This window comes from Kogia breviceps, chromosome 1, assembly GCF_026419965.1.
Source record: "Kogia breviceps isolate mKogBre1 chromosome 1, mKogBre1 haplotype 1, whole genome shotgun sequence".
Taxonomy (NCBI): Eukaryota; Metazoa; Chordata; class Mammalia; order Artiodactyla; family Physeteridae; genus Kogia; species Kogia breviceps.
The window spans coordinates 58,943,710-58,966,907 of record NC_081310.1 but is presented as its reverse complement, the minus strand read 5'-3'; the positions used below and the strand labels follow the sequence as shown (position 1 = coordinate 58,966,907).

Genomic DNA, 23,198 nt, shown 5'->3' with positions numbered 1-23,198 from the left:
CAAGTGAGCACACCTGTAACAGTCCTTCACATGCCTTCCATTATCTCATGGAAACATCCAAAAACAGTCCTTCAGGGTGGGGAGAGTTATCCCCAGGTAGCCAGCGAAGAAGTGAGGCCAGGAAGGTTAGGTAAACTGCCCTGGATTAACCAGTCACTTAGTGATAGAGGTGGGATTCAAATCTGGGTTGGATTCTAAGGCTCCCGCTTTCCCCACCGGCACCATTTCTCTATACATAGCCGAGCTCTCTCCCCAGCCCCCTTTCCCTGCAAGCTTGTCTGTGCCCAGACCCCTAGCCCTGAGGGCATCCTCTGATGGAGGGTCTTGATCACCTGTGTCTGTGATGAAGTTTCATTTATTCCTCCACTCAACAGGTATTTATTGAGTATCCCCTATACGCAAGGTGTTGTACTGGGCTGTTGTGTTATTTTCTGGTTGTCTGAATCTGCCTACGGCTGGGCCAGCTGACCTCCAAGGATCACTGGCTGCCAGAGCTTGCTCTGTCCTCAGGGCACCATGCATGGAGGAGCTGCCTGTGGCCGACTCAGACCAGCCCCAGTGGCGCAGCTGAACCTCTTTCCATTTCCCCTGTGCATTAATGGCCCACTCGTGCCTTGCTTCTTTTCCTTTTCTGCCAGATCTGTTTGCAGTCTGGGCCTGGCATGGTCACATCTGAGCCTGTTCCAGTTATGACAATGTAGCTAGTCACTGCTGTCACCAAAGTAAGGTGGTCAGAGGATGGGAAAGAAATGAAACAGCTCTTAGATCCACCTGATTCTTGATAAACAATATGGTGAAAGTGGAGATTAAAGAAGAATATATTTTGTCGGGGAGGAGCTGCCAATAATCACACTCTCTCCCCTGGGTGTGGGAGGCAGGGTGAGGGTTCCTAGGCAGGTGCCACGGAGGTTTAAGAAATGGAGACTTGCAGGGGTAAGATGACCAACCAAGTTCACACACTGTCATTGCGTTTTTTCCTATTTGTAAAAGTAATACATGTTCATTGTGGAAAATTGGAAAATACCAAATAGTATAAAGAAAAAAATAAAAATACGATACTATTACCTAGAGATGATAACCACTGTTAACATTCTGTGTTTACCTCTAGATTTTTTTTCTATGCATGTATATGGGTTTAGTCTGTACATACTGTTTCGTATTCATTTTTTATCTCTTAACATTATTTGATACCATTTCCCCCTTGACACCAAGTGTTTTATAAAAACATCATTTTCTGTGGCTGCATAATATTCCATTATACGGACATGCCATAATTGGTTCGACCTCCACTCTTGGCTATTTGGGTTGTTCCACCCTTCCATTTTGTCCTGTATAAATAATACTGAGATGAACATCTTTGTACACAAGTATCTGTGTCCATACCTGATTTTTTCGTTGGGCAGAATTCTGAGGGACAAACCACTCTGGCATGGTCTGTCTCTCTGCCCAGAAAGAAGGGACAGCAGGCACTAGTCACGACCAGGCTTCCTGATCAGCGGCTTTGGGGCACCCAAGAGGGGGAATGCTGAAGCAGGGGGCATAGGCACCTCAAAGCTTTGCTTGTCTTACTGTTTTTCTTTGAATGACCCCTGCTTTATTACTCAAAACTCTTTAGTTCAGAAATCTGCTGAAATCAACTCAAGCAAACAAAAGAAGTGGAGAAAAGAATGTCAGGCAGGAACTTAGCCAGTCCTCAGAGAAGGCCTGGGAAAGAGGAATCTGTCCAGACTTCCTCTCCTCTCCCCATCAGTCCCCATGGGGCAGTGGGTCTTGAACCTGAGAGTGTATCAGAATCACCTGTGGGGCTCATGAAAACACTCATTACTAGGAAGTCCATCCCCCAGTTTCTGACTGAGCAGGTCTGGGGCAGGACGGAGAACTTGCATTTCTCATGTGTTCCCAGGTGATGCTGATGCTGCTAGCCCAGGGCCCATGCTGTGAGAACCTCTTCTAGAGTACAACATGCAGGCTGAGGGCAGGGCAGACACCCTCCAAGACTGCTACCACACCCTGGTTTCTGGGTGAATTCTATCCTCTCATTGTGATCTTGCCTGGTGGCACCAAAGCAAGGTTGTTACCACCTCTTGTCAGAAAGAGACCTCCCCCAAGAAAGGCCCAAGAAGAAGAGAAAGTCTCTATGGCCTTTCCCTGAGGTTCTCTCCCTCAGGGCCTTTTCTGAAAATTGACTCAATCAATTCTCAGGAAGTTCTCTCATAGCCAGACTTTCTTCCCTCTGGCTAATACCTGGATGCTGATCTGCGGTTAAGGTGGTCTCTCCCTCTCAAGCCACTCCCTCCAAAGGGCTCCTCTGTTCCTGTACGGGACAAGCAGGGGTTGCTAGGGAAGTCCGGGCTACAGTGAGGAGGGGCCCAGCCCTGGGTTCTGGGTTGCTTGGAGGCTCACTAGACAGTGACTCCAAGAGGCAGCCCACAGGGGAAACTTACCGTCCACTGTGACGCCATAGAGGAGCTCACGCTCTGGTGAAAACAATGAAGTGACGTTTGTGAAAGATCCTGTAAGATTATAAAGGAAGAAGCAACATTTATTGTGCTCCTACTTGCGCAGGCACAAAGTGCCTTACTGTTGATCATCTAATTTAATCCTCCCTAGAAACCTATGAATGCAGAGAGGGGTACCATTATTCCCAAAATCCATGTGAAGAAACTGAGGCACAGAGAGCCTAAGTTACTTGCTCAAGCTCTTAAACACTACTCTATAGCTGCTTCTGGGAGAAGCCTGAAAACCAAGAAAGGGCAGAGGGGAGGAAACTAACACATATATTCTTTTACTCGATCATTATATTAATACTCTATAAAATTATCCCCATTTATAGGTGAGGAGACTGAAGCTTAGTTAAGAAGCTTCCCAAGGTCACATAATTGGTAAGCGGGAAAAGGGGCAGGCTTCAGTGTAGGTGGCATCAGAACTAAACAGTCAAGTAAGGGTTCAATGCACAGAGATGGGCAGGCTATAAATGCCTGCATGAACTGACTCTTGGGGCTTGCAAATGCATGGCATATCCTTTTAACAGATTCCTAATTGAACAATAAGATACCACATCTGAAAATTCTGACATGTGAAAATGATTACAAAATAAATATGCATTGAAAACGCAGGACATAAAACTATTTACAGTAAAATTCCAATGTACTATATATTTTTATCTATATCTATATCTAGAGAGATATAACAGCCTGGAAGAAAATACTCCATCTTGTTAAACAGACTTTTCAGGACAGTAGGATTATGGATGATTTTTCTTCTCTTATTTTTTACTTTTTTTTCTTTGTTTCACAATGGTCTTCTGTTATTTTCACAGCCATTAAAAGAAATCTTATTTATTTACACAGATGCAAGGGCACAGCTTCTTTCCTGACACCATCACCAGGGAGAGGATGACAGCCTTATCCCATTCTGATCTTCTACCTTTCCTACTTTCCTACTTCACAAGTTGATTTTCCAAGGCTTTCCATTTGTGAGCTCCTGATGTTTAATGCACCTGTGAGTGCGCGTGGGGGGGATGGTGTTTAATAGGATCTACTTTGAAGACCTCAGGGAGGGCTCGAATTTAGCCACACCTGGAAGCCCTGGTTTTCTCAGTGCTTTTCCCATCTAACCAGACTGTGGTGTGGTTTCCCCTGAAATCCTCAGCAGACTTCTGAGCACATAACCTTTAAGACTCATCGTGCTGTCTCTACCTCCCTCTGCCTTTAAATCATTGCCTGTGTAAAAAGCAAACCCTGAAACTCAAGTTGAAGTTCTATGATCTTTAAAAGCTTTTTAAAATCAAACCAACCAGGAACTTAGTGATGTATAATGATAAAGTTGACTCCATTTATTTTTCTTTTTATGATTTCACTCTCATACATTTCCACTTGTATTTGGAGGAGTTGAACACGTACGTTAAAGTGTTATTTTTAAAATTCTAGTTCTAGGGACTTCCTTGGCAGTCTAGTGGTTACGACTCCATGCTTCTACTGCAGGGGGCATGGGTTCAATCCCTGGTCGGGGCACTAAGGTTTTGCATGCCTGCACGGTGCAGCCAAAAAAAAAAAAAAAAAAAAGAAAAAGAAAAAGAAAAAGAAAAAATTCTAGATCTAAGTAAAAAGGAATCATATATAAAGATTGTCCACCAAAGACTGAAACAAAAAAGTAGCTTCAGTTTAAAAACTAGTCCTTCAGTTGACTTAAAAATGAATTTAAACACTTTCCCCCTAGATTTGAAAAGTACCTCTCCTCCTCTTCTCTGAATAATTTTTTAAAAAGTCTTGGGTTCCATTTTCAAAATAAGTTCTATATTTCTAAGGGTGACACATTCCAAGTAACCAGAAACTGGCCTTGGCTTGGAAAACATCCCAGTTCTCATAAACATGCAATCACTAGTTCTTTTCAGGATGATGAATACTATTGATTGGCTCAGATCAGCTTGTGACCCAGCAGTGGTATTAGACATTGGATATAAAACATCTCCTTATGAATTTTTAATTGGCTTGTGTGTCTGGAGAACTGGGCAGCTGCTTCCCTTCCCTGAGTGCTTACTCTCCCTGCTCGCCCTCCCTCCTCCTCTCTGTGTCCCAGGGCTGATGATGCCATTCTGCAGGGCCGCATTATTGGATCAGAGCGATTAGCTGTACAGCCTGATTTTCTGAGTCAAATCCAATTTATTTTTCAGGTACCACAGGCTTGCGAGTAGTCATGTGCTTTTTGTTTTGCGATGGCATCACAGGATTACTACCAGATGCAGTAAACTGAAGTCATTTCCCATTAACTGTATTCCTCATGATACTAAGAGAATGTGTCACTCTGAACTTGCATCCTCGAGCATTTTTCAGGAGAAAGAGTGCTTTCAGAAGCTCAAAGAAAAGCTGACAAAAGCCAAACTCTTGAGAAGCACCATCAGGCACTTTCCAATACCTTAGCTCATGATTCTCATAACAACCCCAAAAGAGGAGGAACATTATTCCCCCTTTTACACTGGTAGTAACTGAGTATCTTAGAAATACGGTAATCTCTCAGAATTCACGTAGATTTATCAAGCTCACACTGAAATAGGTGGCAAGGTGAAACCCTGGAACTCCAGACTTGATCAGGTGGCCAGAGCAAACCCAAGAGTCACCTTCTTCTAAGAGAATAAGGAAAGCTTCACTCAGAGCAAACTGCTCCCCTGCCACATCTCCATTGGTTCTTATGTTCTAGATCTGGACAGAGTGAAAGATTCAAGTTCTCATGTCTAGAAATAGAGCTGTAGTCCCATTAACATTTGTATCCAGGTGAAACTGAATTAAAGTAGGCTTCAAGCACCAATTGGGAGGAGAAAATAAACAACACAAGGTCAGCAGGTAGTCTGGAACGGGGAGGGGTAAGGTCTCCAGTGGTGACTGGGTAGGGTGGAGGGTGGAAGGCCCTCTCCCTGGCCCTGCTTTCTCTGTAAAGCATGGAGAGAGAGCCTGTAAGAAATTGTAACACACAGTGAGTGAGAGCTCTGAGTCCCTACACTACGGCTGACTCTTGCTAAATATTTTGTGGTACACTTAACTTAAAAGGAGGAAGAAAAAAAGTAGAGGAATCAGAAAATGCCCCATTGTAAATGAAAATGAGAATTCTTCCTGGCTTTAGCCTCTGCTAAGGGAATCTACATGCTGCTCAGGAACAGAGGCCACTTTTCACAAAATGTATGGTTTTGGTTCATCTCATTGATAGCAACCTGCCTACCTGAGCCATGAGCCCATAGCTGCCAGAAACAATGATGCCAAAAGAAATCTTTCTCTATCTCTAGGGTGTTCATCACCATAGCACAACTGCACCATTTGCTTCTGAGTCTTGGATACAAAAATTTTTTTCTTGTCTTATCTTTTAGTTTTAAAAAATCATTTTATTTTATTTTGTTTTTCTCTTTTTTGTTTGTTTTATTATTTTGGGTTCCTGTCTTAGATCATTCAGTGACTTGCTGGGTGACCTTGAGTAAATCCCATCTTCTCTGTGGTCCTCTGTGAAGGGGCTCAGTTGGAAGTACCATGATTGATTAGTTATGTCTGCCATGGGTGCTGCATTAGAAAGTGGTGATGTAAGTGTTACATATTAGCCTTTCCTGAACTGGGTGATCTTACCTTCCTAATTCTCTGTTGGGGTGTATATGGAGATAAGCCTCTGTAGACTGGGGTCAGAGGAGCAGTTAGTCATGTCCTGGAGCTCAGTGTAATCCTGAGGTGAGACAAGGCTGTTCTCACAGCCTCAGAAAAGTATGCTCTAACCCATTCCATTTTAGAAAAGCTGGGTGGGTGACTAACCTTTATTGCTTCCCTTCTCTCACCTGCCCCCTCCCCCCCATTATTTCTCTCTCCATAATCCCCTTGGGCATACCCTGGGGGGGGCTCTAGTGTCAATGTAGGCCTGAGGGAGGAGGTTCAGCAGACATCGGGGGACTCTGTATTAGTTTTCTATAGCTGTGTAACAACATAACTGCAGACTTAGCAGCATCCAACCACGCATGTATTATCTCACAGTTTCTGTGAGTCAGGAGTCAGGGCATGGCTTGACTTGGTTCTCTGCCTATGGTATCACAGGCTACAGCCAAGGTGTCAGCCAGGGCTGGGCTCTCATCTGAAGGTTTGACTGGAGAGGGATCTGCTTCTCCGACCACTCATGTGGTCAAGCCATTCCCTGCAGTTACAGAACTGAGAGCTTTAGTTTTTTTGCAAGCTGTTGGCTCAGGAGGACCCTCAGCTCCTCCTGAGGGTTCACCCACCAGCCCTGCAATGTGCCATTCCAGCCAGCAAGGGAGAGACTCCAGCCAGATGAGCTCTACAGTCTTATGTGATACAAATTTTGGGGTAAAACTGAAGACCAAAACCACACATCCGCCTAGCTAGTCCCTTCTCCAGAGTTGAGATGATTATGCTGAGATGCCTAAGAAGACTATGTTGTTTTTGCTGCTGGACGTTAGGCCTTTTCCTAGATCCACCCCTTGAGTTTATACACTAAAAATCCCATATGACCCCAGAGAAATCCCAAAAGTTAGTTATCTGATCCATACTGAATTGAAATGTCATGCTGTGAATTCTTCAAAACTCATTAACCTGGCACCTTCATTGGAATGGTTGTGATTTTCTAGACAGCAGCTGTTAGCACATCCATTTCACAGATATTAAAGACTGATTGGATGACAGGATTCTTTGCCACTCTTCACTGAATATCTCATACTAATTACAGTTTCCAAGCCTTCAGAACTTTCCTGAAAATTTGTGTTTATTGGTAAACTTTTAATCAAACAACATGTGCAAAGTACTGCATTAAGCTCAAGGATGTCATGCTGGAATATCACAAGTGAAAGAACTCCCATGAGTCCTCTAAATTACTGCCTAGACCCACAGTCCTCAGTCTCAGTGGACATCTCTGCTTCTCATTTATTCTGAGGAAACAGGGCCTGTGGTAGAATATTATACAGTCACTTCCTTACAACCATGCTCTCCTGAATTTTGGAAGCCTTGTTTCCCTGTATTTTAGACTTATCTTAGTGGTAAACAAGCTAATAGTGCCCCTCGAGAGACAGTTCACTAGTTAACACCCAGCCCTTAATGTCTTTAAACTTGGAAGGGATCTTAGCAGTCACTTTGCTTAACCCTAATATTAAAAATGAAATGGCTCTTAAGAAAAGGGTCTGATATCAAGTGGTATTAAGAAGGATAAAGTTCAACCAACTTCTTTGAATCACGTGGGTCTTCAAGGAGCACAGTCTTGGTCTCATGACAAAGATGACAAAAGATAACAGGGCATCTGGGGAGGCTGTTGTACCCTCCTTGCAGTTTTTGGGTAAAAGAGTGGGTGGATTCTGATGACTATGGTGAGCTACTCCTTCCTATTCCAAAAAGGTGAATGGCCAAGCACTGCCTGATCTTGGGAGGGACTTTCACGTGAAAATCATAGATTGTGAACATGTATTTATTTTTTATTTTGGCAGAAAATGTTTTTCCTAACCAGTGGTGTGACCATGACAAAGAAGAATACTTCTGCTTTCAATTCAGAGAAATAGTGGGGGAGAGACAAAAACAAGCAGAAAAGAAACATTTTCTTCAGGCTTTAAGGAGGGGTAGCTATTCATGGTCACCTTTGTAATCTCATGTGCCTTTAAACACTCCACATCCACTGCGGTCAGAAGGGGATTTTGCTGGTCCACAGGAAGGCAGTCCTTGTGCTTGTGTTGTCTTCAAGTGGGTCCCACAGGTTGAAAGTTGCTTTCTCTTCCCCCCTCTGACTCACTAAAGCCAACCTTTAAATTCAGTTTAGGGACACCTCTCCCTATTCCAGCCCCTCACTATTCCAGGTTAGAAGCTATTAGCAGACTCATCCCACCATGAAGCAGAGACCATACTCACCCTCCAGACTCATCCCTTAACCAGATGCCAGTGCCTAGCACAGAACACGGGGTCAGTGATGTTAAGGAACCAAGCTGATTACTTCTGGCTCTGCTCTTTGTATGGTTCTTTGCTGCTTCATATGTAGCTCCTCTCAACCTGCTATCTCTTGCTGTCCTTATATTTACACTTCTGCGTCTTCTTCCACGGAACCCAGTCCATGCTGCTGCTCCAGGAGGTCAGTCTGTTGGCAACAGACTGTATCACGGGACTTTATAGACAGATAGACGCTAAACAGCACTGGTATGTAGTTTGAAAATTTGGGCAAGTTATTCAATTAATGTAGGGGCATCTACAAAGAAACTAGTCAAACACCTCTATCTTTTCTCTCTCCTCCCTCCCTTTCCCACCAAATTTCTTGAGAGTAATCTGTACTCCCTTTATCTCATACCTTGTCCATTCAAATCTGATTTTGTTTTCTACACTCCCTCCACACATATGCAGACACTGAAATGCTCACTCTAACTGCCAGTTCTCAAATTCTATCCTCACTAATCTTCCTAATGAATTTCATGCAGCTGTGAACTACTCTTGAAAATCTTCTTCCTTTGTGGAGCAATTGGAATACAGTTTGCCTCCCAACTCTAACTTACTTCTATCTCCTCAGCTGGCTCCTCTTTTGCCTCATTTAAAACACAGGTATGTCCCAAGATTTGTCCTCAACTCAGTTTCTCTTCCTTTTGTATACCTCCTTTCTGGTGGTCTCAAATACTCCTACTGTTTCAATTAACATCTCTATGCAGATAGTCCCAGATCTTTACCCCTAGTCCAACTTATTTACAGAGTTCTATCTTCATATTTTCAACCACCTACTGGATCGCATCACCTAGATAATTCTCCTAGTCTTTCAAATGCATCAGTTTAAAAGTTTACAAATCATCTCCCCCAAACCAGCCCCTTCTCCTAAATTCCCTATTAATATTTGTGAAAGAGAACATGACACTAACATTGAAATAAATTCAAAACTGAATACTTCTGCACTCCTCCATCTCTCTTAATCCCATACCTAATGAAGTGACATTCATTAAGGACACACCTCTAATGAGGCAACATCTTTAAGGAGGTGGCATTCATTGAATGCCAGACTCTGGGGGGTGTAGTGTGGAAAAAATAAAGAAGAGAGAGAATGAGAGAGAGAGAGAGAGAGAGAGAGAGAGAGAGAGAGAGAGAGAGAGAGAGAGAGAGCGCCAATTGGTCTTACCCCTGAGAACTTACAAAGGGAGGACAGAAAAGCATTCATTTGATGAATTTTTACTGAATACCTATTAAAAGCCAGGCACTGTTCTGGGTCCCAAAGTCCTTCTGTATCACTTCTGCAGTGTCTCTCAGGTCTACTCCAGACTAATTCAGGTCTGGTTAGAACTTCCAGATCAATATTTTTTAAATGAGAAAAATGGGCTTCTTGCCTTTAGTATTGTATTTTTTTCTACTGGTAATTATCATGTTAGCTGTTAGTTTAAAGTAGATACTTTAAAGAAGTATTTTTCTATCCTAAATCATGTCTAACTTTTCCTTTATATGTTAAAATTTTATTTGTTCTTTTATCTTTCCAAAGCTTCCTAACAGACCCTCCACGCTCTGTCTCTTCATGCTTCGATTCAACCCATATGCTGCCATCAGACAAATATTCCTATAACTGAGCTGTAAGGCTGCTTCCTTATTTGGAAATGTTTGAAGGCTCAAAAATTATAATCTAAACTTTGCAATTAGGAATGCAAGACCCCCATCCTGAGACCTGAACTCCAATCTCTCCTCTGGTCTTACCTGCCAGTTCCCTTTCCTGTCTGCCTGTGCTCCAGCCAAACAGGAGTGCTCAGTATTCACAAACATGTCCTATACTTTCTCTTCTTACCCAAAGTCATGCACTCCACTTGGAATGCCATCTGGTCTATCTCTATTCATGGAAAGCCTTCCTTCCTCTTTCAAGGTTCAGCTTAATTGCTTTATGGTTATAAAGGTTTGTGCCTTATTCCCCCTAATGGCTTGCACAGATGGCAATGATTGAGTTCTAATCATAATTTCGGTAAGTCCACCCACTGTTCCACATACAACTTGCAAAGGGACCTTTTTATTACAAATGCTGAATAAGTACTTACTAAATAAATGTTACCAGAAGAAATTTTCTAGTAGTTTCATATGTGTACATTATTTCTTTCCAACATGATTATAAAGTCTTCAAGAACAGGGAACATGTTTTCTTCCTTTACCTTTATTTTCTACATAGTTCTTGATACAGAACTATAAATAGAGTAGAAGTATAAATGTTAGCAGAATGAACAAGTTATAAGTTATGCTTTTTCACAGGAAACACAATATTATATTAAAATCCAGAGTCATATTCTGCAGTCTAAGATTAATGCCATGTTTGGACACTACGAAAAGAAAAAAACTGTAGCTAGTCTAGTAATATCTATAACATTCTTTAGCTATTTTTTTCCTTCATGTTTCCTAAATAACTATTTCTGCTTATAATTTCTTAACTGTACCTCACTGAACTCATTAGTCCTTTTAAAAAATTATCTTAAGTTTTCCTGGTAGATAATTGTTATCTATAATTTTGTTTCTACTTTAAAATAGTTATATCACTTATTTCTTTTTCTTACCTTTCTGATTGGAACTTCCATATCAGTATTTTACAAATGAAAAAGAATGGGCCTTTTGCTTTCAGTGAGTTTTTTTCCTACAAATAATATTCAGGTTAGCTGTTGATTTAAATTAGATATTTTTTATTTTAAGAAGTCTTGGGACTTTCCTGGTAGTCCAGTGGTTAGGACTCCATGCTTCCACTGCAGGAGGCATGGGTTCCATCCCTAGTCAGGGAACTAAGGTCCCACAAGCTGCAACCAAAAAAAAAAAAGAAGTCTTTATCTATCCTAAATTACAGTATCTAACCTTTCCTTTTTATATTAAAGTTTTATTTGTGTTCTTATCTGATTGCTCTCTCAGACTGAGTGATATAATTTCAGTGAAGTGGAGATGTAACAACTGTTAAGTGATATGACCAATCACAGACAGCCATGCCAGACAACTGACATCATCAGTCATTTGGCTTATATTTACTGATAAAATTATCAAGAGAACCAAGGAACGTACTTTAGCCTTTGTGTCATTTAGTCATGAACTCTCCGGGATAAAGGTCACAAAATATGAAAAAGCTGGTGAATTCTTCTATCCTTTCGTTCATTCATTCAACAAATATTTATTGAGTGCTGCTATATGCCAGACACTATTCCAGGGCTGAGCTATAAGAACGAACAAGACAAACTCCCTGTTCTCATAGGGGTTTCATCCTAGAGAAGGTAAATCGTAAGCTAACAAATAAGTGAGCAAGATCTTTTCAGACATTCATAAGAGCTGTAAAGATAATAACATAAGGCAATGCACTAGAGAGTGACTGATAGGGGTGGGTTATTTCAGCCAAGGTGGTCAGGGAAAGTTTCTCCAGGAATTATTTTGAACAGAGATTTAAGGAACCAGCTATGTAAAGATGATAGGGAGACCACTGCGGGCAGAGGAAACAGTGAATGCAAAGGCTCTAAGGTGAGAAGGATCTTGGCATTTTACAAGAACAAAGAGAAGGCTGAGCAGCAGTGAATGGAAGAACTATAGGATATGTGTTTGGAGTGGTAGGAAAACCAGATGATGGTGAAGAAACACGGAAATCATTTTTAAGGACAAGGATAATAACACTTTTGCTAAAATGAAACATTTAGAAGATTTACAGGGAATTCCCTGCTGGCGCAGTGGTTAAGAATCCACCTGCCAATGCAGGGGACACTGGTTCGAGCCCTGCTCCAGGAAGATCCCACATGCCACAGAGCAACTAAGCCCATGTGCCACAACTACTGAGCCTGCGCTCTAGGGCGTGTGAGCCATAAATACTGAGCCCATGTGCCACAACTACTGAAGCCTGCGTGCCTAGAGCCCGTGCTCCACAACAAGAGAAGCCACCGCAATGAGAAGCCTGCATACTGCAACGAAGAGTAGCCCCTGCTCGCTGCCAACTAGAGAAGCCCATGCACAGCAATGAAGACCCAATGCAGCCAAAAATAAATAAATTTAAAAAAATATATTTATTTATTTATTTTATTTGCAGTACGTGGGCCTCTTATTGCTGCGGCCTCTTCCGTTGTGGAGCACAGGCCCCGGACGCGCAGGCTCAGCGGCCACGGCTCACGGGCCCAGCCGCTCCGCGGCATGTGGGATCTTCCCGGACCAGGGCACGAACCCGTGTCCCCTGCATTGGCAGGTGGACTCTCAACCACTGCGCCACCAGGGAAGCCCCTAAATAAATTTATTAAAGAAAAAAATATTTACAATGCAAATTATAAACACTTAAAAAACTAACTCAAATCTCAAATAGGAAATAAGCCTAAATAAGGCAAACAAGCTCTCTACTACATTCTCTTCCACATCAACATTCTCATTTACTTGTGTTTTCTCACTCTGAATGGCAACAAAGATCTTGGAATGATAAACATGTATTCCTCGGAACAAAATTTTCTTATGCAACAGATTATGAGCCAAGATCTTTTTGGCAGTTTAGGGAGTCCAGAGAGACACATCATCCCAACCAATTAGCCATGGGCTCTCCAAAGCTGAGGAATCACATCATCCATACTAGATGCAACCTTCATAGTAAGTTAAACAAAACCACACCACTTGGTTCCTTTCTTTGTACTCTTATTTGAAGAGGAAAAACCAGCAAATGAAACACTTTCTGTACCCAACTGAAGTTATCCAAAAATGAAGTATGTAACAAGTAGGTCTGGGTGACTCAGGGGGATCATTCTCCACGTGTCTTGATTTAGATTATGGGGCTATTTTTGATTTGTCATAACTGGCTGGCTCTTGTGGTCTCAGACCAGGGCCAGTACACTGGTCAAAGCAGTGCTTTGTCACAGCACAGAAGCTTGTGGCAAAAAGTCTGGTAACTTTCTGTCTTTGTGAAAGAACTTTGAATCCTAGTTGTGGCTAGATCCTACTGCAATGGCCTCCAAAGAGCTGCTCAAGTCTTTGTTATACTGGAGTTTAAAAATTTCATACAGAATACAGCAGAAACTAACACAATGTAAAGCAATTATACTCCAATAAAGATGTTTTAAAAAAAATTTCATATAGACATCATGTTTTTGGAAACACCAGCTCAGCAGTGAGATCTTTTGGGTCGTAATGGTTTCACGGTGATTAGAATCAGAAAGCAGGAGGGGCAGGCCCCTCTATGCAAACACCACAGTAGGTCATCTCTCCTTAGCACAGGGTGTGGAACAGCGTGACCCCTCAATAAATGTCCTCTGGTTATGTTTGTATTTTACACTTATTTGGCCCCCAAATGACTCTTTGGAAGTCTCTGGAGCAGCTCTCAGAGACCAGTCCACAGAATTAGGCCAGTTCATTTTCATGGGTCTCCAACAAAATGAGAAAAAGATTTAGGGTTATCACTTATCATTTCTCATTAATTGCCTTTACTCTGATGTTTTTGTCCTACCTACCCGGTTTTTCTTTCTTTTTTTTTTTTTTTGCGGTACGTGGGCCTTTCACTGTTGTGGCCTCTCCCGCTGCGGAGCACAGGCTCCGGACGCGCAGGCCTGGCGGCCATGGCTCACGGGCCCAGTCGCTCCGCTGCATGTGGGATCCTCCCAGACCAGGGCACGAACCCGTGTCTCCTGCATTGGCAGGCGGACTCTCAACCACTGCGCCACCAGGGAAGCCCTACCCGTTTTTTCTTAAAGTTCACATTTTTTCTATTAGTAAAGAATGTTAGTATATGGTAGTAGTTGCTGTTTTAAATGTCCTTACTTGGCAAATTAGATGGTGGCATCTCGATGCCCATCCCCCTAATTTTTTGAAAATTTACTGAGCCCTGAACCCTAAATCCAGGAACCCCTAGTCTGGATGTTTACTGCCTCTAGTTGTCTGGCCTTTCTGGTCCCTACTATGGTATTTGGGATGCATAAATGTTCACTCTGTAGACTCTTCACCAATTTATATCCTTCTTCTACGTAATGTCTTATAAGTGAAAGCTGGAGACCTTCAAGGGAGGGAAGGTGTAAGGAAAAAGGAATAAAATTAGCTATTTGTATCACTAGTATTTATATTAGTATTATGGAGGGGCAGAAAATAAGGCCAAATATATAAAACATATACACTTCTAGTGTGATAGGTATGGAAGACCAGGTTTTTTTAATAAGTGTATCAATTTGTGAAAAATTTGTAATAATACTTTTTGTTATAATATTTAATAATTAATTATTAAATGCTTCTGTACCTTCAATGTTGGCTGTCCTTAGACTGCAAATATAAATGGTGCTTTAGGCATTCCTGTTAAGAAATATTTAATACCACCAGGCAAATACAGATTTTTCTATAATTAAATCAGTCTAAATCATTGTTGAGATTATGCTTCATGATATTGCTTATAAATAAGAATGTAAAATAACTAAGTAGCTATTTTTATCCTAATAGGACATCCTAGCTAGAGTACAGGACTCTGAGATGCAAGTCTTGTATTCAGCTAAGTCACTGATTTACTGTATCACATTGGTAATATTGCTTAAGCTGCTTCTGTTCCATTTTTATAAATTTGAGTCAGTAAAATTTGTCACTAATGGCTCATTGTCAAGGGTGTTGATGAAAACAGATTATTACAAATGATGGCCTTATCTAGTGGGATGGTAGTTACCTGTGTATTTCAAAGTCATATAACTACCATACTATTATCTGTAACAAATAATAGCATAAGAAAAGAATAAAAAATTGGAGTAATAAGTTTGTAATGACATTAATAACAGCTACCACATAGCCAGCATTTATTAGGAACCAGTATTATGCTTAGTACCTTATGAACATTGTCTGATTTGATCTTTCAGGAACCACTGTTACTACCTTCAACTTACAATTCCGGAAACTGGGGCTTTTGGAGATAATTCCCCATAACAAATGCCAGGCCGGGAGGCCTCTTGGGAGCCAGGCGGCCTGCCTGTTTCCATGGAGCAGTACTGACTCCCTCGGAATCTCTGTGTTGACTAGGCTAGTAAGTGTGCATTTCCCCCTCCAGCACCAAATAAGGCAATATTTTCCTTTTTATTCCTCTAGTTCCTTATATAAAGAATTCCTAATTTCCCTTTATCTTTTGTCATTTGATTTTCATTTCCTGTTTGGGGGTTTCTGCTTTTATCACTCTGAGCCTTCAGTACTGCTCTGCCTCATTCCTCTTCTTGGTGGATTTGACCTAAGTTCCACTTTTGGTGCCTTTCCTTCGTGTTTCAGTTCCTTACACAGTCTGTGTTTAGAAAATGAAGTTACCTTTTATGGTTTCCAACTCTGTTTTTTCACTGAAAGTTTTATAGTTTTCCTATATTTTTTGATATGTATGTATTTATCTTAAAGGGATTTCCCTTGGTACCCTCTTACTACATCATAATATAGCTCATCCCTTTGAAAGACAGCTTTATTCATTGACAAATTCTTCTGGAAATATCCCTTGGGCTAGGTTTGATGGAAGCCATTTTTAGGCACAAATTGTAGCATATTTTCTTTGTTGTAGGCCTGCCCCTTACATTTGCAGGGTCCAAAAGTACAAATGCAGGACCACGTGCCATATGTCTAAATATGTAAAAGTTATATAAATTAAAAAACTGTTAACTAAAGCATGTTCTATATTTTTACCTTGACAAATACACCTTCATAACACCTATTATGGACTGAATTGTGTCCCCCACTAAATTCATATGTTGAAGCCCTAACCCTCAATAAGACTGCATTTGGAGACAGGACCTTTAAGGAGGTAATTAAAGTTAAATAGGTCAAAAAGGTCCTAATTCGATAAGACTGGTGTCCTTATAAGAGGAAGAGACACCAGAAATCTCTTTCTGCAAGTACACAGAGGAAAGGCCATGTGAAGACACAGCAAAAAGGCAACTAAATGCAAGCCAAGAAGAGAAGCCTCACCAGAAACCAAGCCTGTGGCACCTTGATCTTGGACTTCTAGCCTCCAAAACCATGAAAAAATAAATGTATGTTGTATAAGCCAGCAGTCCCCAACCTTTTTGGCACCAGGGACCGGTTTCGTGGAAGACAATTTTTCCAGACTGGGGGCGGGGGGTGGATGGTTTCAGGATGATTCAACCGCATTACATTTATTGTGTACTTTATTTCTATTACTATTACACTGTACTATATAATGAAATAATTATACAACTCACCATAATGCAGAATCAGTGGGAGCCCTGAGCTTGTTTTTCTGCAACTAGATGGTCCCATCTGGTAGTGATGGGAGACAGTGACACCCAAAGTGTGTTGCTTATGTCCAGTCTACTCCTAAGATGCAGCTTAATTGTTACTTGCTACTCACTGACAGGGTTTTGATCTGAGTCTGCAAGCAGTTGATTTACTATGGTCTCTGTGCAGTCAAACCTCTCTGCTGCTGATGATCTGTATCTGCAGCCGCTCCCCAGCGCTAGCATCACCGCCTCAGCTCCACCTCAGCTCGTCAGGCATTAGATTCTCATAAGGAGCGTGCAACCTAGATCCCTCGCACGCGCAGTTCACAGTAGGGTTCGCGCTCCTATGAGAACCTAATGCCGCTGCTGATCTGACAGGAGGCGGAGCTCAGGCAGTGATGCAGGTGATGGGGAGCGGCTGTAAATACAGATGAAGCTTCACTCACTTGCCCGCTGCTCACCTCCTGCCTTGAGGCCCAGTTCCTAATAGGCACTGGTCCACACTGGTCCTGGCCCGGGGGTTGGGGACCCCTGGTCTAAGCCATCTAGTCTGTAGTTTCTTATGACGACCCAAGCTCACTAATCCAACACACAAGTTGAAAAAGTAGGTGAAATCTGTGATTTTCATATGGGCAAAATATGAGAGACAACAGAATTTCCTTATTATTGGATATGGCTAGGTATTCCATTGATGAGCTGACAATGTTGGATGAGTAATAAAATACATATAGTCGTCCCTCAGTACCCATGGGGATTCGTTCCAGGACTGCCCACAAATACCAAAATTCACAGATGCTCAAGTCCCTTAATATAAATTGGTGTAGTATTTGCATATAATCTATGTAAATCCTCCCATGTACTTTAAATCATCTCTAGATTACTTATAATACCAAATATAATATAAATGCTACGTAGGGCTTCCCTGGTGGCGCAGTGGTTGAGAGTCTGCCTGCCGATGCAGGGAATGCGGGTTCGTGCCCCGGTCCGAGAGGATCCCACATGCCGCGGAGCAGCTGGGCCCGTGAGCCATGGCTGCTGAGCCTGCGCGTCTGGACCCTGTGCTCCGCAACGGGAGAGGCCACAACAGTGAGAGGCCCGTGTACCACAATAAATAAATAAATAAATAAAATAAAAATTAAAAAGCTATGTAAATAGTTGTATATGGCTTATCTGAAAAATAGAAATTGTGGCAAAAAACTCAAAAGCATTACCTCTGGAAAGAAGGACTCAGGATCTGGAAGGGGAAGAAAGGGTACTTCTTCATGGAAGAATCTATTGTATTCGTGGTATCTGAGAAGGATTTGACAAGTGAATTTTTTCTTTTCTATTACCTAATGAACTTACTGCTTCCACTCAAATCCTCCTCATACCCAGCAGAATGTCTGACTCTGATGTTGGTGGCAGTGTAATTTACAAAACTTCTAGCAAGAGATGTGATGAGGTGTTTCCCTGGGACCTGAGTTGTGTTAGTTACTGGAGTAGATATTTAGGGTTATAGGCTATTCCATGTTGTGCTGAGCACCAGATCCTGATATAGAGGTACCCACGTATCCTATAGTACAGTGTGTGTGTGTGTGTGTGTGTGTGTGTGTGTGCGCATGTGTGTGTGTGTTTGCAAGGCCCTCTGAAGCTCAGGACCCAGGGCAGAGACCTCTCTTGCCTGGGACTAAGGAGGGGACTGCCATTTTATTTAAAGTAAACATCACATACTATGTCTCTCAGACAACTCTATATCTGGATTATTATCTTTGTGTTTTAGAGTTGGCTTCGATTATGAATACCATGTAGGGGTTCAGAATTTTTTCTTATACTTGAGGGTATCTTATTCAAATGTAAAACACAGTTTACACACCAAAGCAAAGAATAATAAAGAAATGAATGAATCTTACATTGTGCAACAAGAACTGAATCACTGTGACTGCATCATACTTGCACATGCAAGCCTTTGTTTCACCCACTTCCAATTACCTCTGAGCTGCATCTGCCAAAAATTGGAAGTTAGATTCCAAAGGCAGAGCAGACAACCTAGGCTCTCCCCTCTCACCCCTCTATAAGAAAACCTTATGGGTTTATCTGTACTTAGGCAACCATCTTTTCTTCTACTTCAATATTTTCTTCACATGAAGAAAACAATAAAATGAGTTGTACTACAAATACTGATTCCCTTAGCTCTTCAAATTTTCCTCTTATTTCTTTTCTCCTAAAGGCATATAAGAACTAGATTAATACCTACCCTTGGTTTTCAAAAAAAAGTACAAAAGAATATAAAATGACAAGTAAAAATCTTTTTCTTTATTCCTAACCCCCAGTAAATTTATCAGAATTAACTATTGTTAACATTTTCTTCTGTAGCTTTCCAGAATTTTTCTAGGCACATACAAGGACCTACTTTAAAAAACAAACAAACAAAAAAAAACGACAAAAGATTAATGGGAACGTGTCATTCACACTCATCTGTATTTTATCTTTTTTTTAAAACATAATTTATCTAGAAGATATTTCATTACACATAGAACAAGCTTATCTCCTAAAGTCGTTTAAAAACTAAATGAGGTATAGAAAGTCTGAGCCCTTTTAAAACCTGAAACTTAGAGTGACTGAATTGCACTATTAAATGAAAAAAAAAAAGCTAAATGAGGTAATTATGTCTCATTATTAGCATTAGATCTGGGGTATGTTAGACTCTCCAAAAAAAGCTTCATACCCCCCTTTCATTAAGAGAAGACTCACATGGATCACTGTGATTCTGAAGGATTCTATTATTTAAATGTTGGCGTCAGAGTAGAAAGTCACAGAATTATATGATTTCTGAGTGGACAGCTCCTATAAATTATTTTATTCAAGGGGTAAAGACTGTACCAAAACCAAGCTTTGCTTTCAGTTTGGTGTCCTCTCATCCTTTTTCATTTCGAATATAATTTTGATTTTTATCTATTATTCATCTTAAAAATTAAAGTAGAGCATGTAAGTGTTAAACAATGGTAATATATCAGGTGTGTGTTTACTGCTCAAAAGGAACAGGCTAGTAATTTTCACTTAGAGAAAGTAGCTCAAAACAAAAATAATGTGTGTTTTATTTGAAAAATAGAAATTATGGCAAAAAACTCAAAAGCCTTACTTCTGGAAAGAAGTACTCAGGGTCTGGAGTGAAAAGAAGACTTTTTCTATTGTCTGAATTTGTTTGCACATGCATTCATTCTTCTATTTGAAAAACCAGGACTAACATATGTAGGTAGCTGGGCAATGTTTGGTGTCCTTGTGTTTTACCTAGTGGTCTGTCCCTCAAAGCTTTTAAAATGCTGATGGAAGTAGTCATCCAGTGTTCAGGGTGGAGAAGAGGTGGGTAAGCATCAAGAATCCAGAAGAGTGCTCTAATATTGGAAAGGGAACAGAAGTTGGGAGTTCCTCGCGGAGGAAAAAGGGAGTTATGATAGGACCTTATACCATGAAGCACGGACAGGGATTTTTACTTTGCAGTTGTTCTAAAGAACACTGCAAACAAGAGAGGCTGGGGGGAAATGTGAAAAGTGGGATTACTCAATTTAATCTGGCTGAAAAAGTTAGGGAATAACTGATTAGACCAACATAACAGTGGGTAGAATAAGCTCTCTTGTCTTGATGAAACTAGCTTGTTTTCCTCCTAAACATATGATGATCTAAGGAAACCGCCTAAAATGAGGTTAGGCAATCTATCATATGACCCAAAGTCACCCGGCTCAGACTCCCAACTGAAAAATGGAAATTCTGAAAACTCATGTTTACATCACAATGATGTGGTAAAGGCACAATAGAGCCAAGCAAAAAAGGCTTAAGGCTTAAGTTTTGGCAAATCAAGTACTCTGTTATTTAAAAGTCATTTGAACCATAGAACACAGAATTGTAAGCAATCTTAAAGGTCACTGAGCCCCCTCATTTTCCAGATGAGGACACAAACAGGGACCCAGGGACCAGTATAGATCTCAGATCTAGTCAGAGGGGTACCAGTACCAGAATCCAGGTCTCCCAAGTCCATGCTCAGGTTGTACTCCTGCCCCTACTCCCTTAGAATGTTTATTCCTGGCAGTTTGATACTTGCTCCATCCTATGCCAATGTCCTCTTTTAAAAGTAGTTTTAGGGACTTCCCTGGTGGTCCAGTGGCTAAGGCTCCACACTCCCAATGCAGGGGGCTTGGGTTCAATCCCTGGTCAGGGAACTAGATCCCACAAGTCGCAACTAAGAGTTCGCATGCCGCAATTAAAGAACCCGCATGCTGCAAGCAAGATCCCAACGTGCCACAACTAAGACCCAGTGCAGCCAAATAAATAAATAAATAGGTAGTTTATTATTATCTTTTCCCTCTACTAATTAATTGTATGAAATTGTAAATTCAATATAAAGGAATCATATATCTTTACTTGGGGAAAATATTCAATGGACATATAAACTATGTATCAGAAAGATCCTAAACTAGAGATGGAAGAGAGGGTGGGTGTGTAAAAGTGGGTAACTCATTGAAACATCCATGTTACATACACATACACACACACACACACACACCCCCCAAGCATCCAGGCAAAATCGAACCATGCTTATTCAAGGATATGAAACAGAGATTGTAGGAGCAAGGATAAGAGTAGAGAGCCTTATCTGATTCATTCCAAAATACTGGTGATAGTAATTCACCTTTTGTAGCTATTTGTTGGTCATTCAAATTCACTCAAGAATTTACTGGGCGCTATCTCTGTTTCCTAAGCTCTAAGGTTTCAAATGTGAAAAAAACACAACTTCTCCCTTAAGGAGCTCACCATCTAGGAGAGAAGAGAAGTAGAGGCAGCAGGCAGATTTGGTACCACATGCTAACATTTCAGGTAGCTGGTCAGTTGATTTTTAGAAAGCAAAGATCTGAAAAAGCATTGTACTTGAACAGTTTTTCAATTTACCAGTTTCTAAAATGTTCAAGAATATTTTATTTCTATTCCATTCACAAAATGAATTTAACACTGCGAAACTTAAGTCAGTTGAACAAAGAATATTATTGGTTCTGCCCATAAGCAGATGACATACAAGAGAGCCTTTAGCTAGTTTAACCAAAGTGTTATTATATACTTAAGAATTTGATGGGATTGTGGAGAGCAATGAGTCAGTTATTAGCTATAAGCACCTATGGCTATAGATTTTCTCCATACATCCAAGTTAACTAGTTTCTCTACTGACTTAAGTGCTAATTTTTCTCTTTTTTTTTTTTTTTTTTTTTTGTGGTACGCGGGCCTCTCACTGCCGTGGCCTCTCCCGTTGTGGAGCACAGGCTCCGGACGCGCAGGCTCAGCGGCCACGGCTCACAGGCCCAGCCGCTCCGCGGCATGTGGGATCTTCCCGGACCGGGGCACGAACCCGTGTCGCCTGCATTGGCAGGCGGACTCTCAACCACTGCGCCACCAGGGAAGCCCTTAAGTGCTAATTTTTATATAGCAGAGAGCTTCAGAACTTTTTGATGGAGAAAATACAAGATTCCAACAACTGAAAATTACACTTAAAAAGTCGTTTAAAATTTTTATTGTAAGAACAAACATGAGACCTGTGCTCTTAACAAAATTTTAAGTGTACATTATTGATGACTATAAGTACAATATTGTAGAGGATCCCTAGAACCTATTCATCCTACTTAACAAACTATGCCTGTTGATAAGTAACTCCTCATTTCCCCTTTTTCCCAACCCCTGACAACCACCACTCCACTCTTTGTTCTGTAAGTCTATTTTAGATAACTCATATTAGTGAAATCATGTAATATTTGTGTTTCTGTGACTGACATTTAACTTAGCATAATGTTCTCAAGGTTCATCCATGTTGCTGTAGATTGCAGAATTTCTTTCAAGGCTGAATAGTATTCCATTACATATGTATCACATCTATCTGTCAATGAACAAGTTTAGGTCGTTTCCACATCCTGGCTACTGTGAATAGTGCTACAATGAACATTGGAGTGCTTATAGCTCTTTGATATCTTGATTTCAATTCTTTTGGATACCCAGAAGTGGGATTGCTGGATCATATGGTAGTTCTATTGGGAAAATTTTGAGGAACCTCCATACTGTTTTTCACAGCAGCTGCACCATTTGGCATTCCCACAAACCATATGCAAAGGTTCCAATTTCTTCACATCCTCACCAACATTTATCTTTTGTTTTTTTAAATGATAACCATTCTGAAAGGCGTGAGGTGATAGCTCACTGTAGTTTCGATTTGTATTTCCCTAATGATTAGTGACATTGAGCATTTTTTCATGTCTGTTGGCTATTTTTATGACTTCTTTGTAAAACTGTTTATTCAAATCCTTAGCCTATTTTTTAATCAGGTTATTAGCTTTTTACTATTGAGTTGTAGGAGTTCCTTATATATTGTATTAGTCAGGATTCTCCAGGGAAACAGCACCAATAGTATACAGATATAGATATAGATACAAATACAGACAGATACATATGAGGAGATTTATTATAGGAACTGGCTCACATGGTTATGGAAGCCAAGAAGTCCAACAATCTGCCACCTGCAAGTTGGAAAACCAGTAGAGCTGGTGTATAATTC

The 23,198-nt window shown here is 40.9% G+C and overlaps 1 long non-coding RNA gene across 6 annotated transcripts in view; it reads right to left on the bottom strand.

Moving 5' to 3' along the window:
- Positions 1-23,198, bottom strand: part of LOC136794072 (uncharacterized) — a 321,393-nt gene that overhangs the window by 48,101 nt on the left and 250,094 nt on the right. For all 6 annotated transcript variants that reach the window (XR_010840311.1, XR_010840309.1, XR_010840308.1 and 3 more), the window contains one exon: positions 2,445-2,513. This is a non-coding gene — a long non-coding RNA (uncharacterized lncRNA). The remainder of the gene's footprint in view (positions 1-2,444; positions 2,514-23,198) is intronic.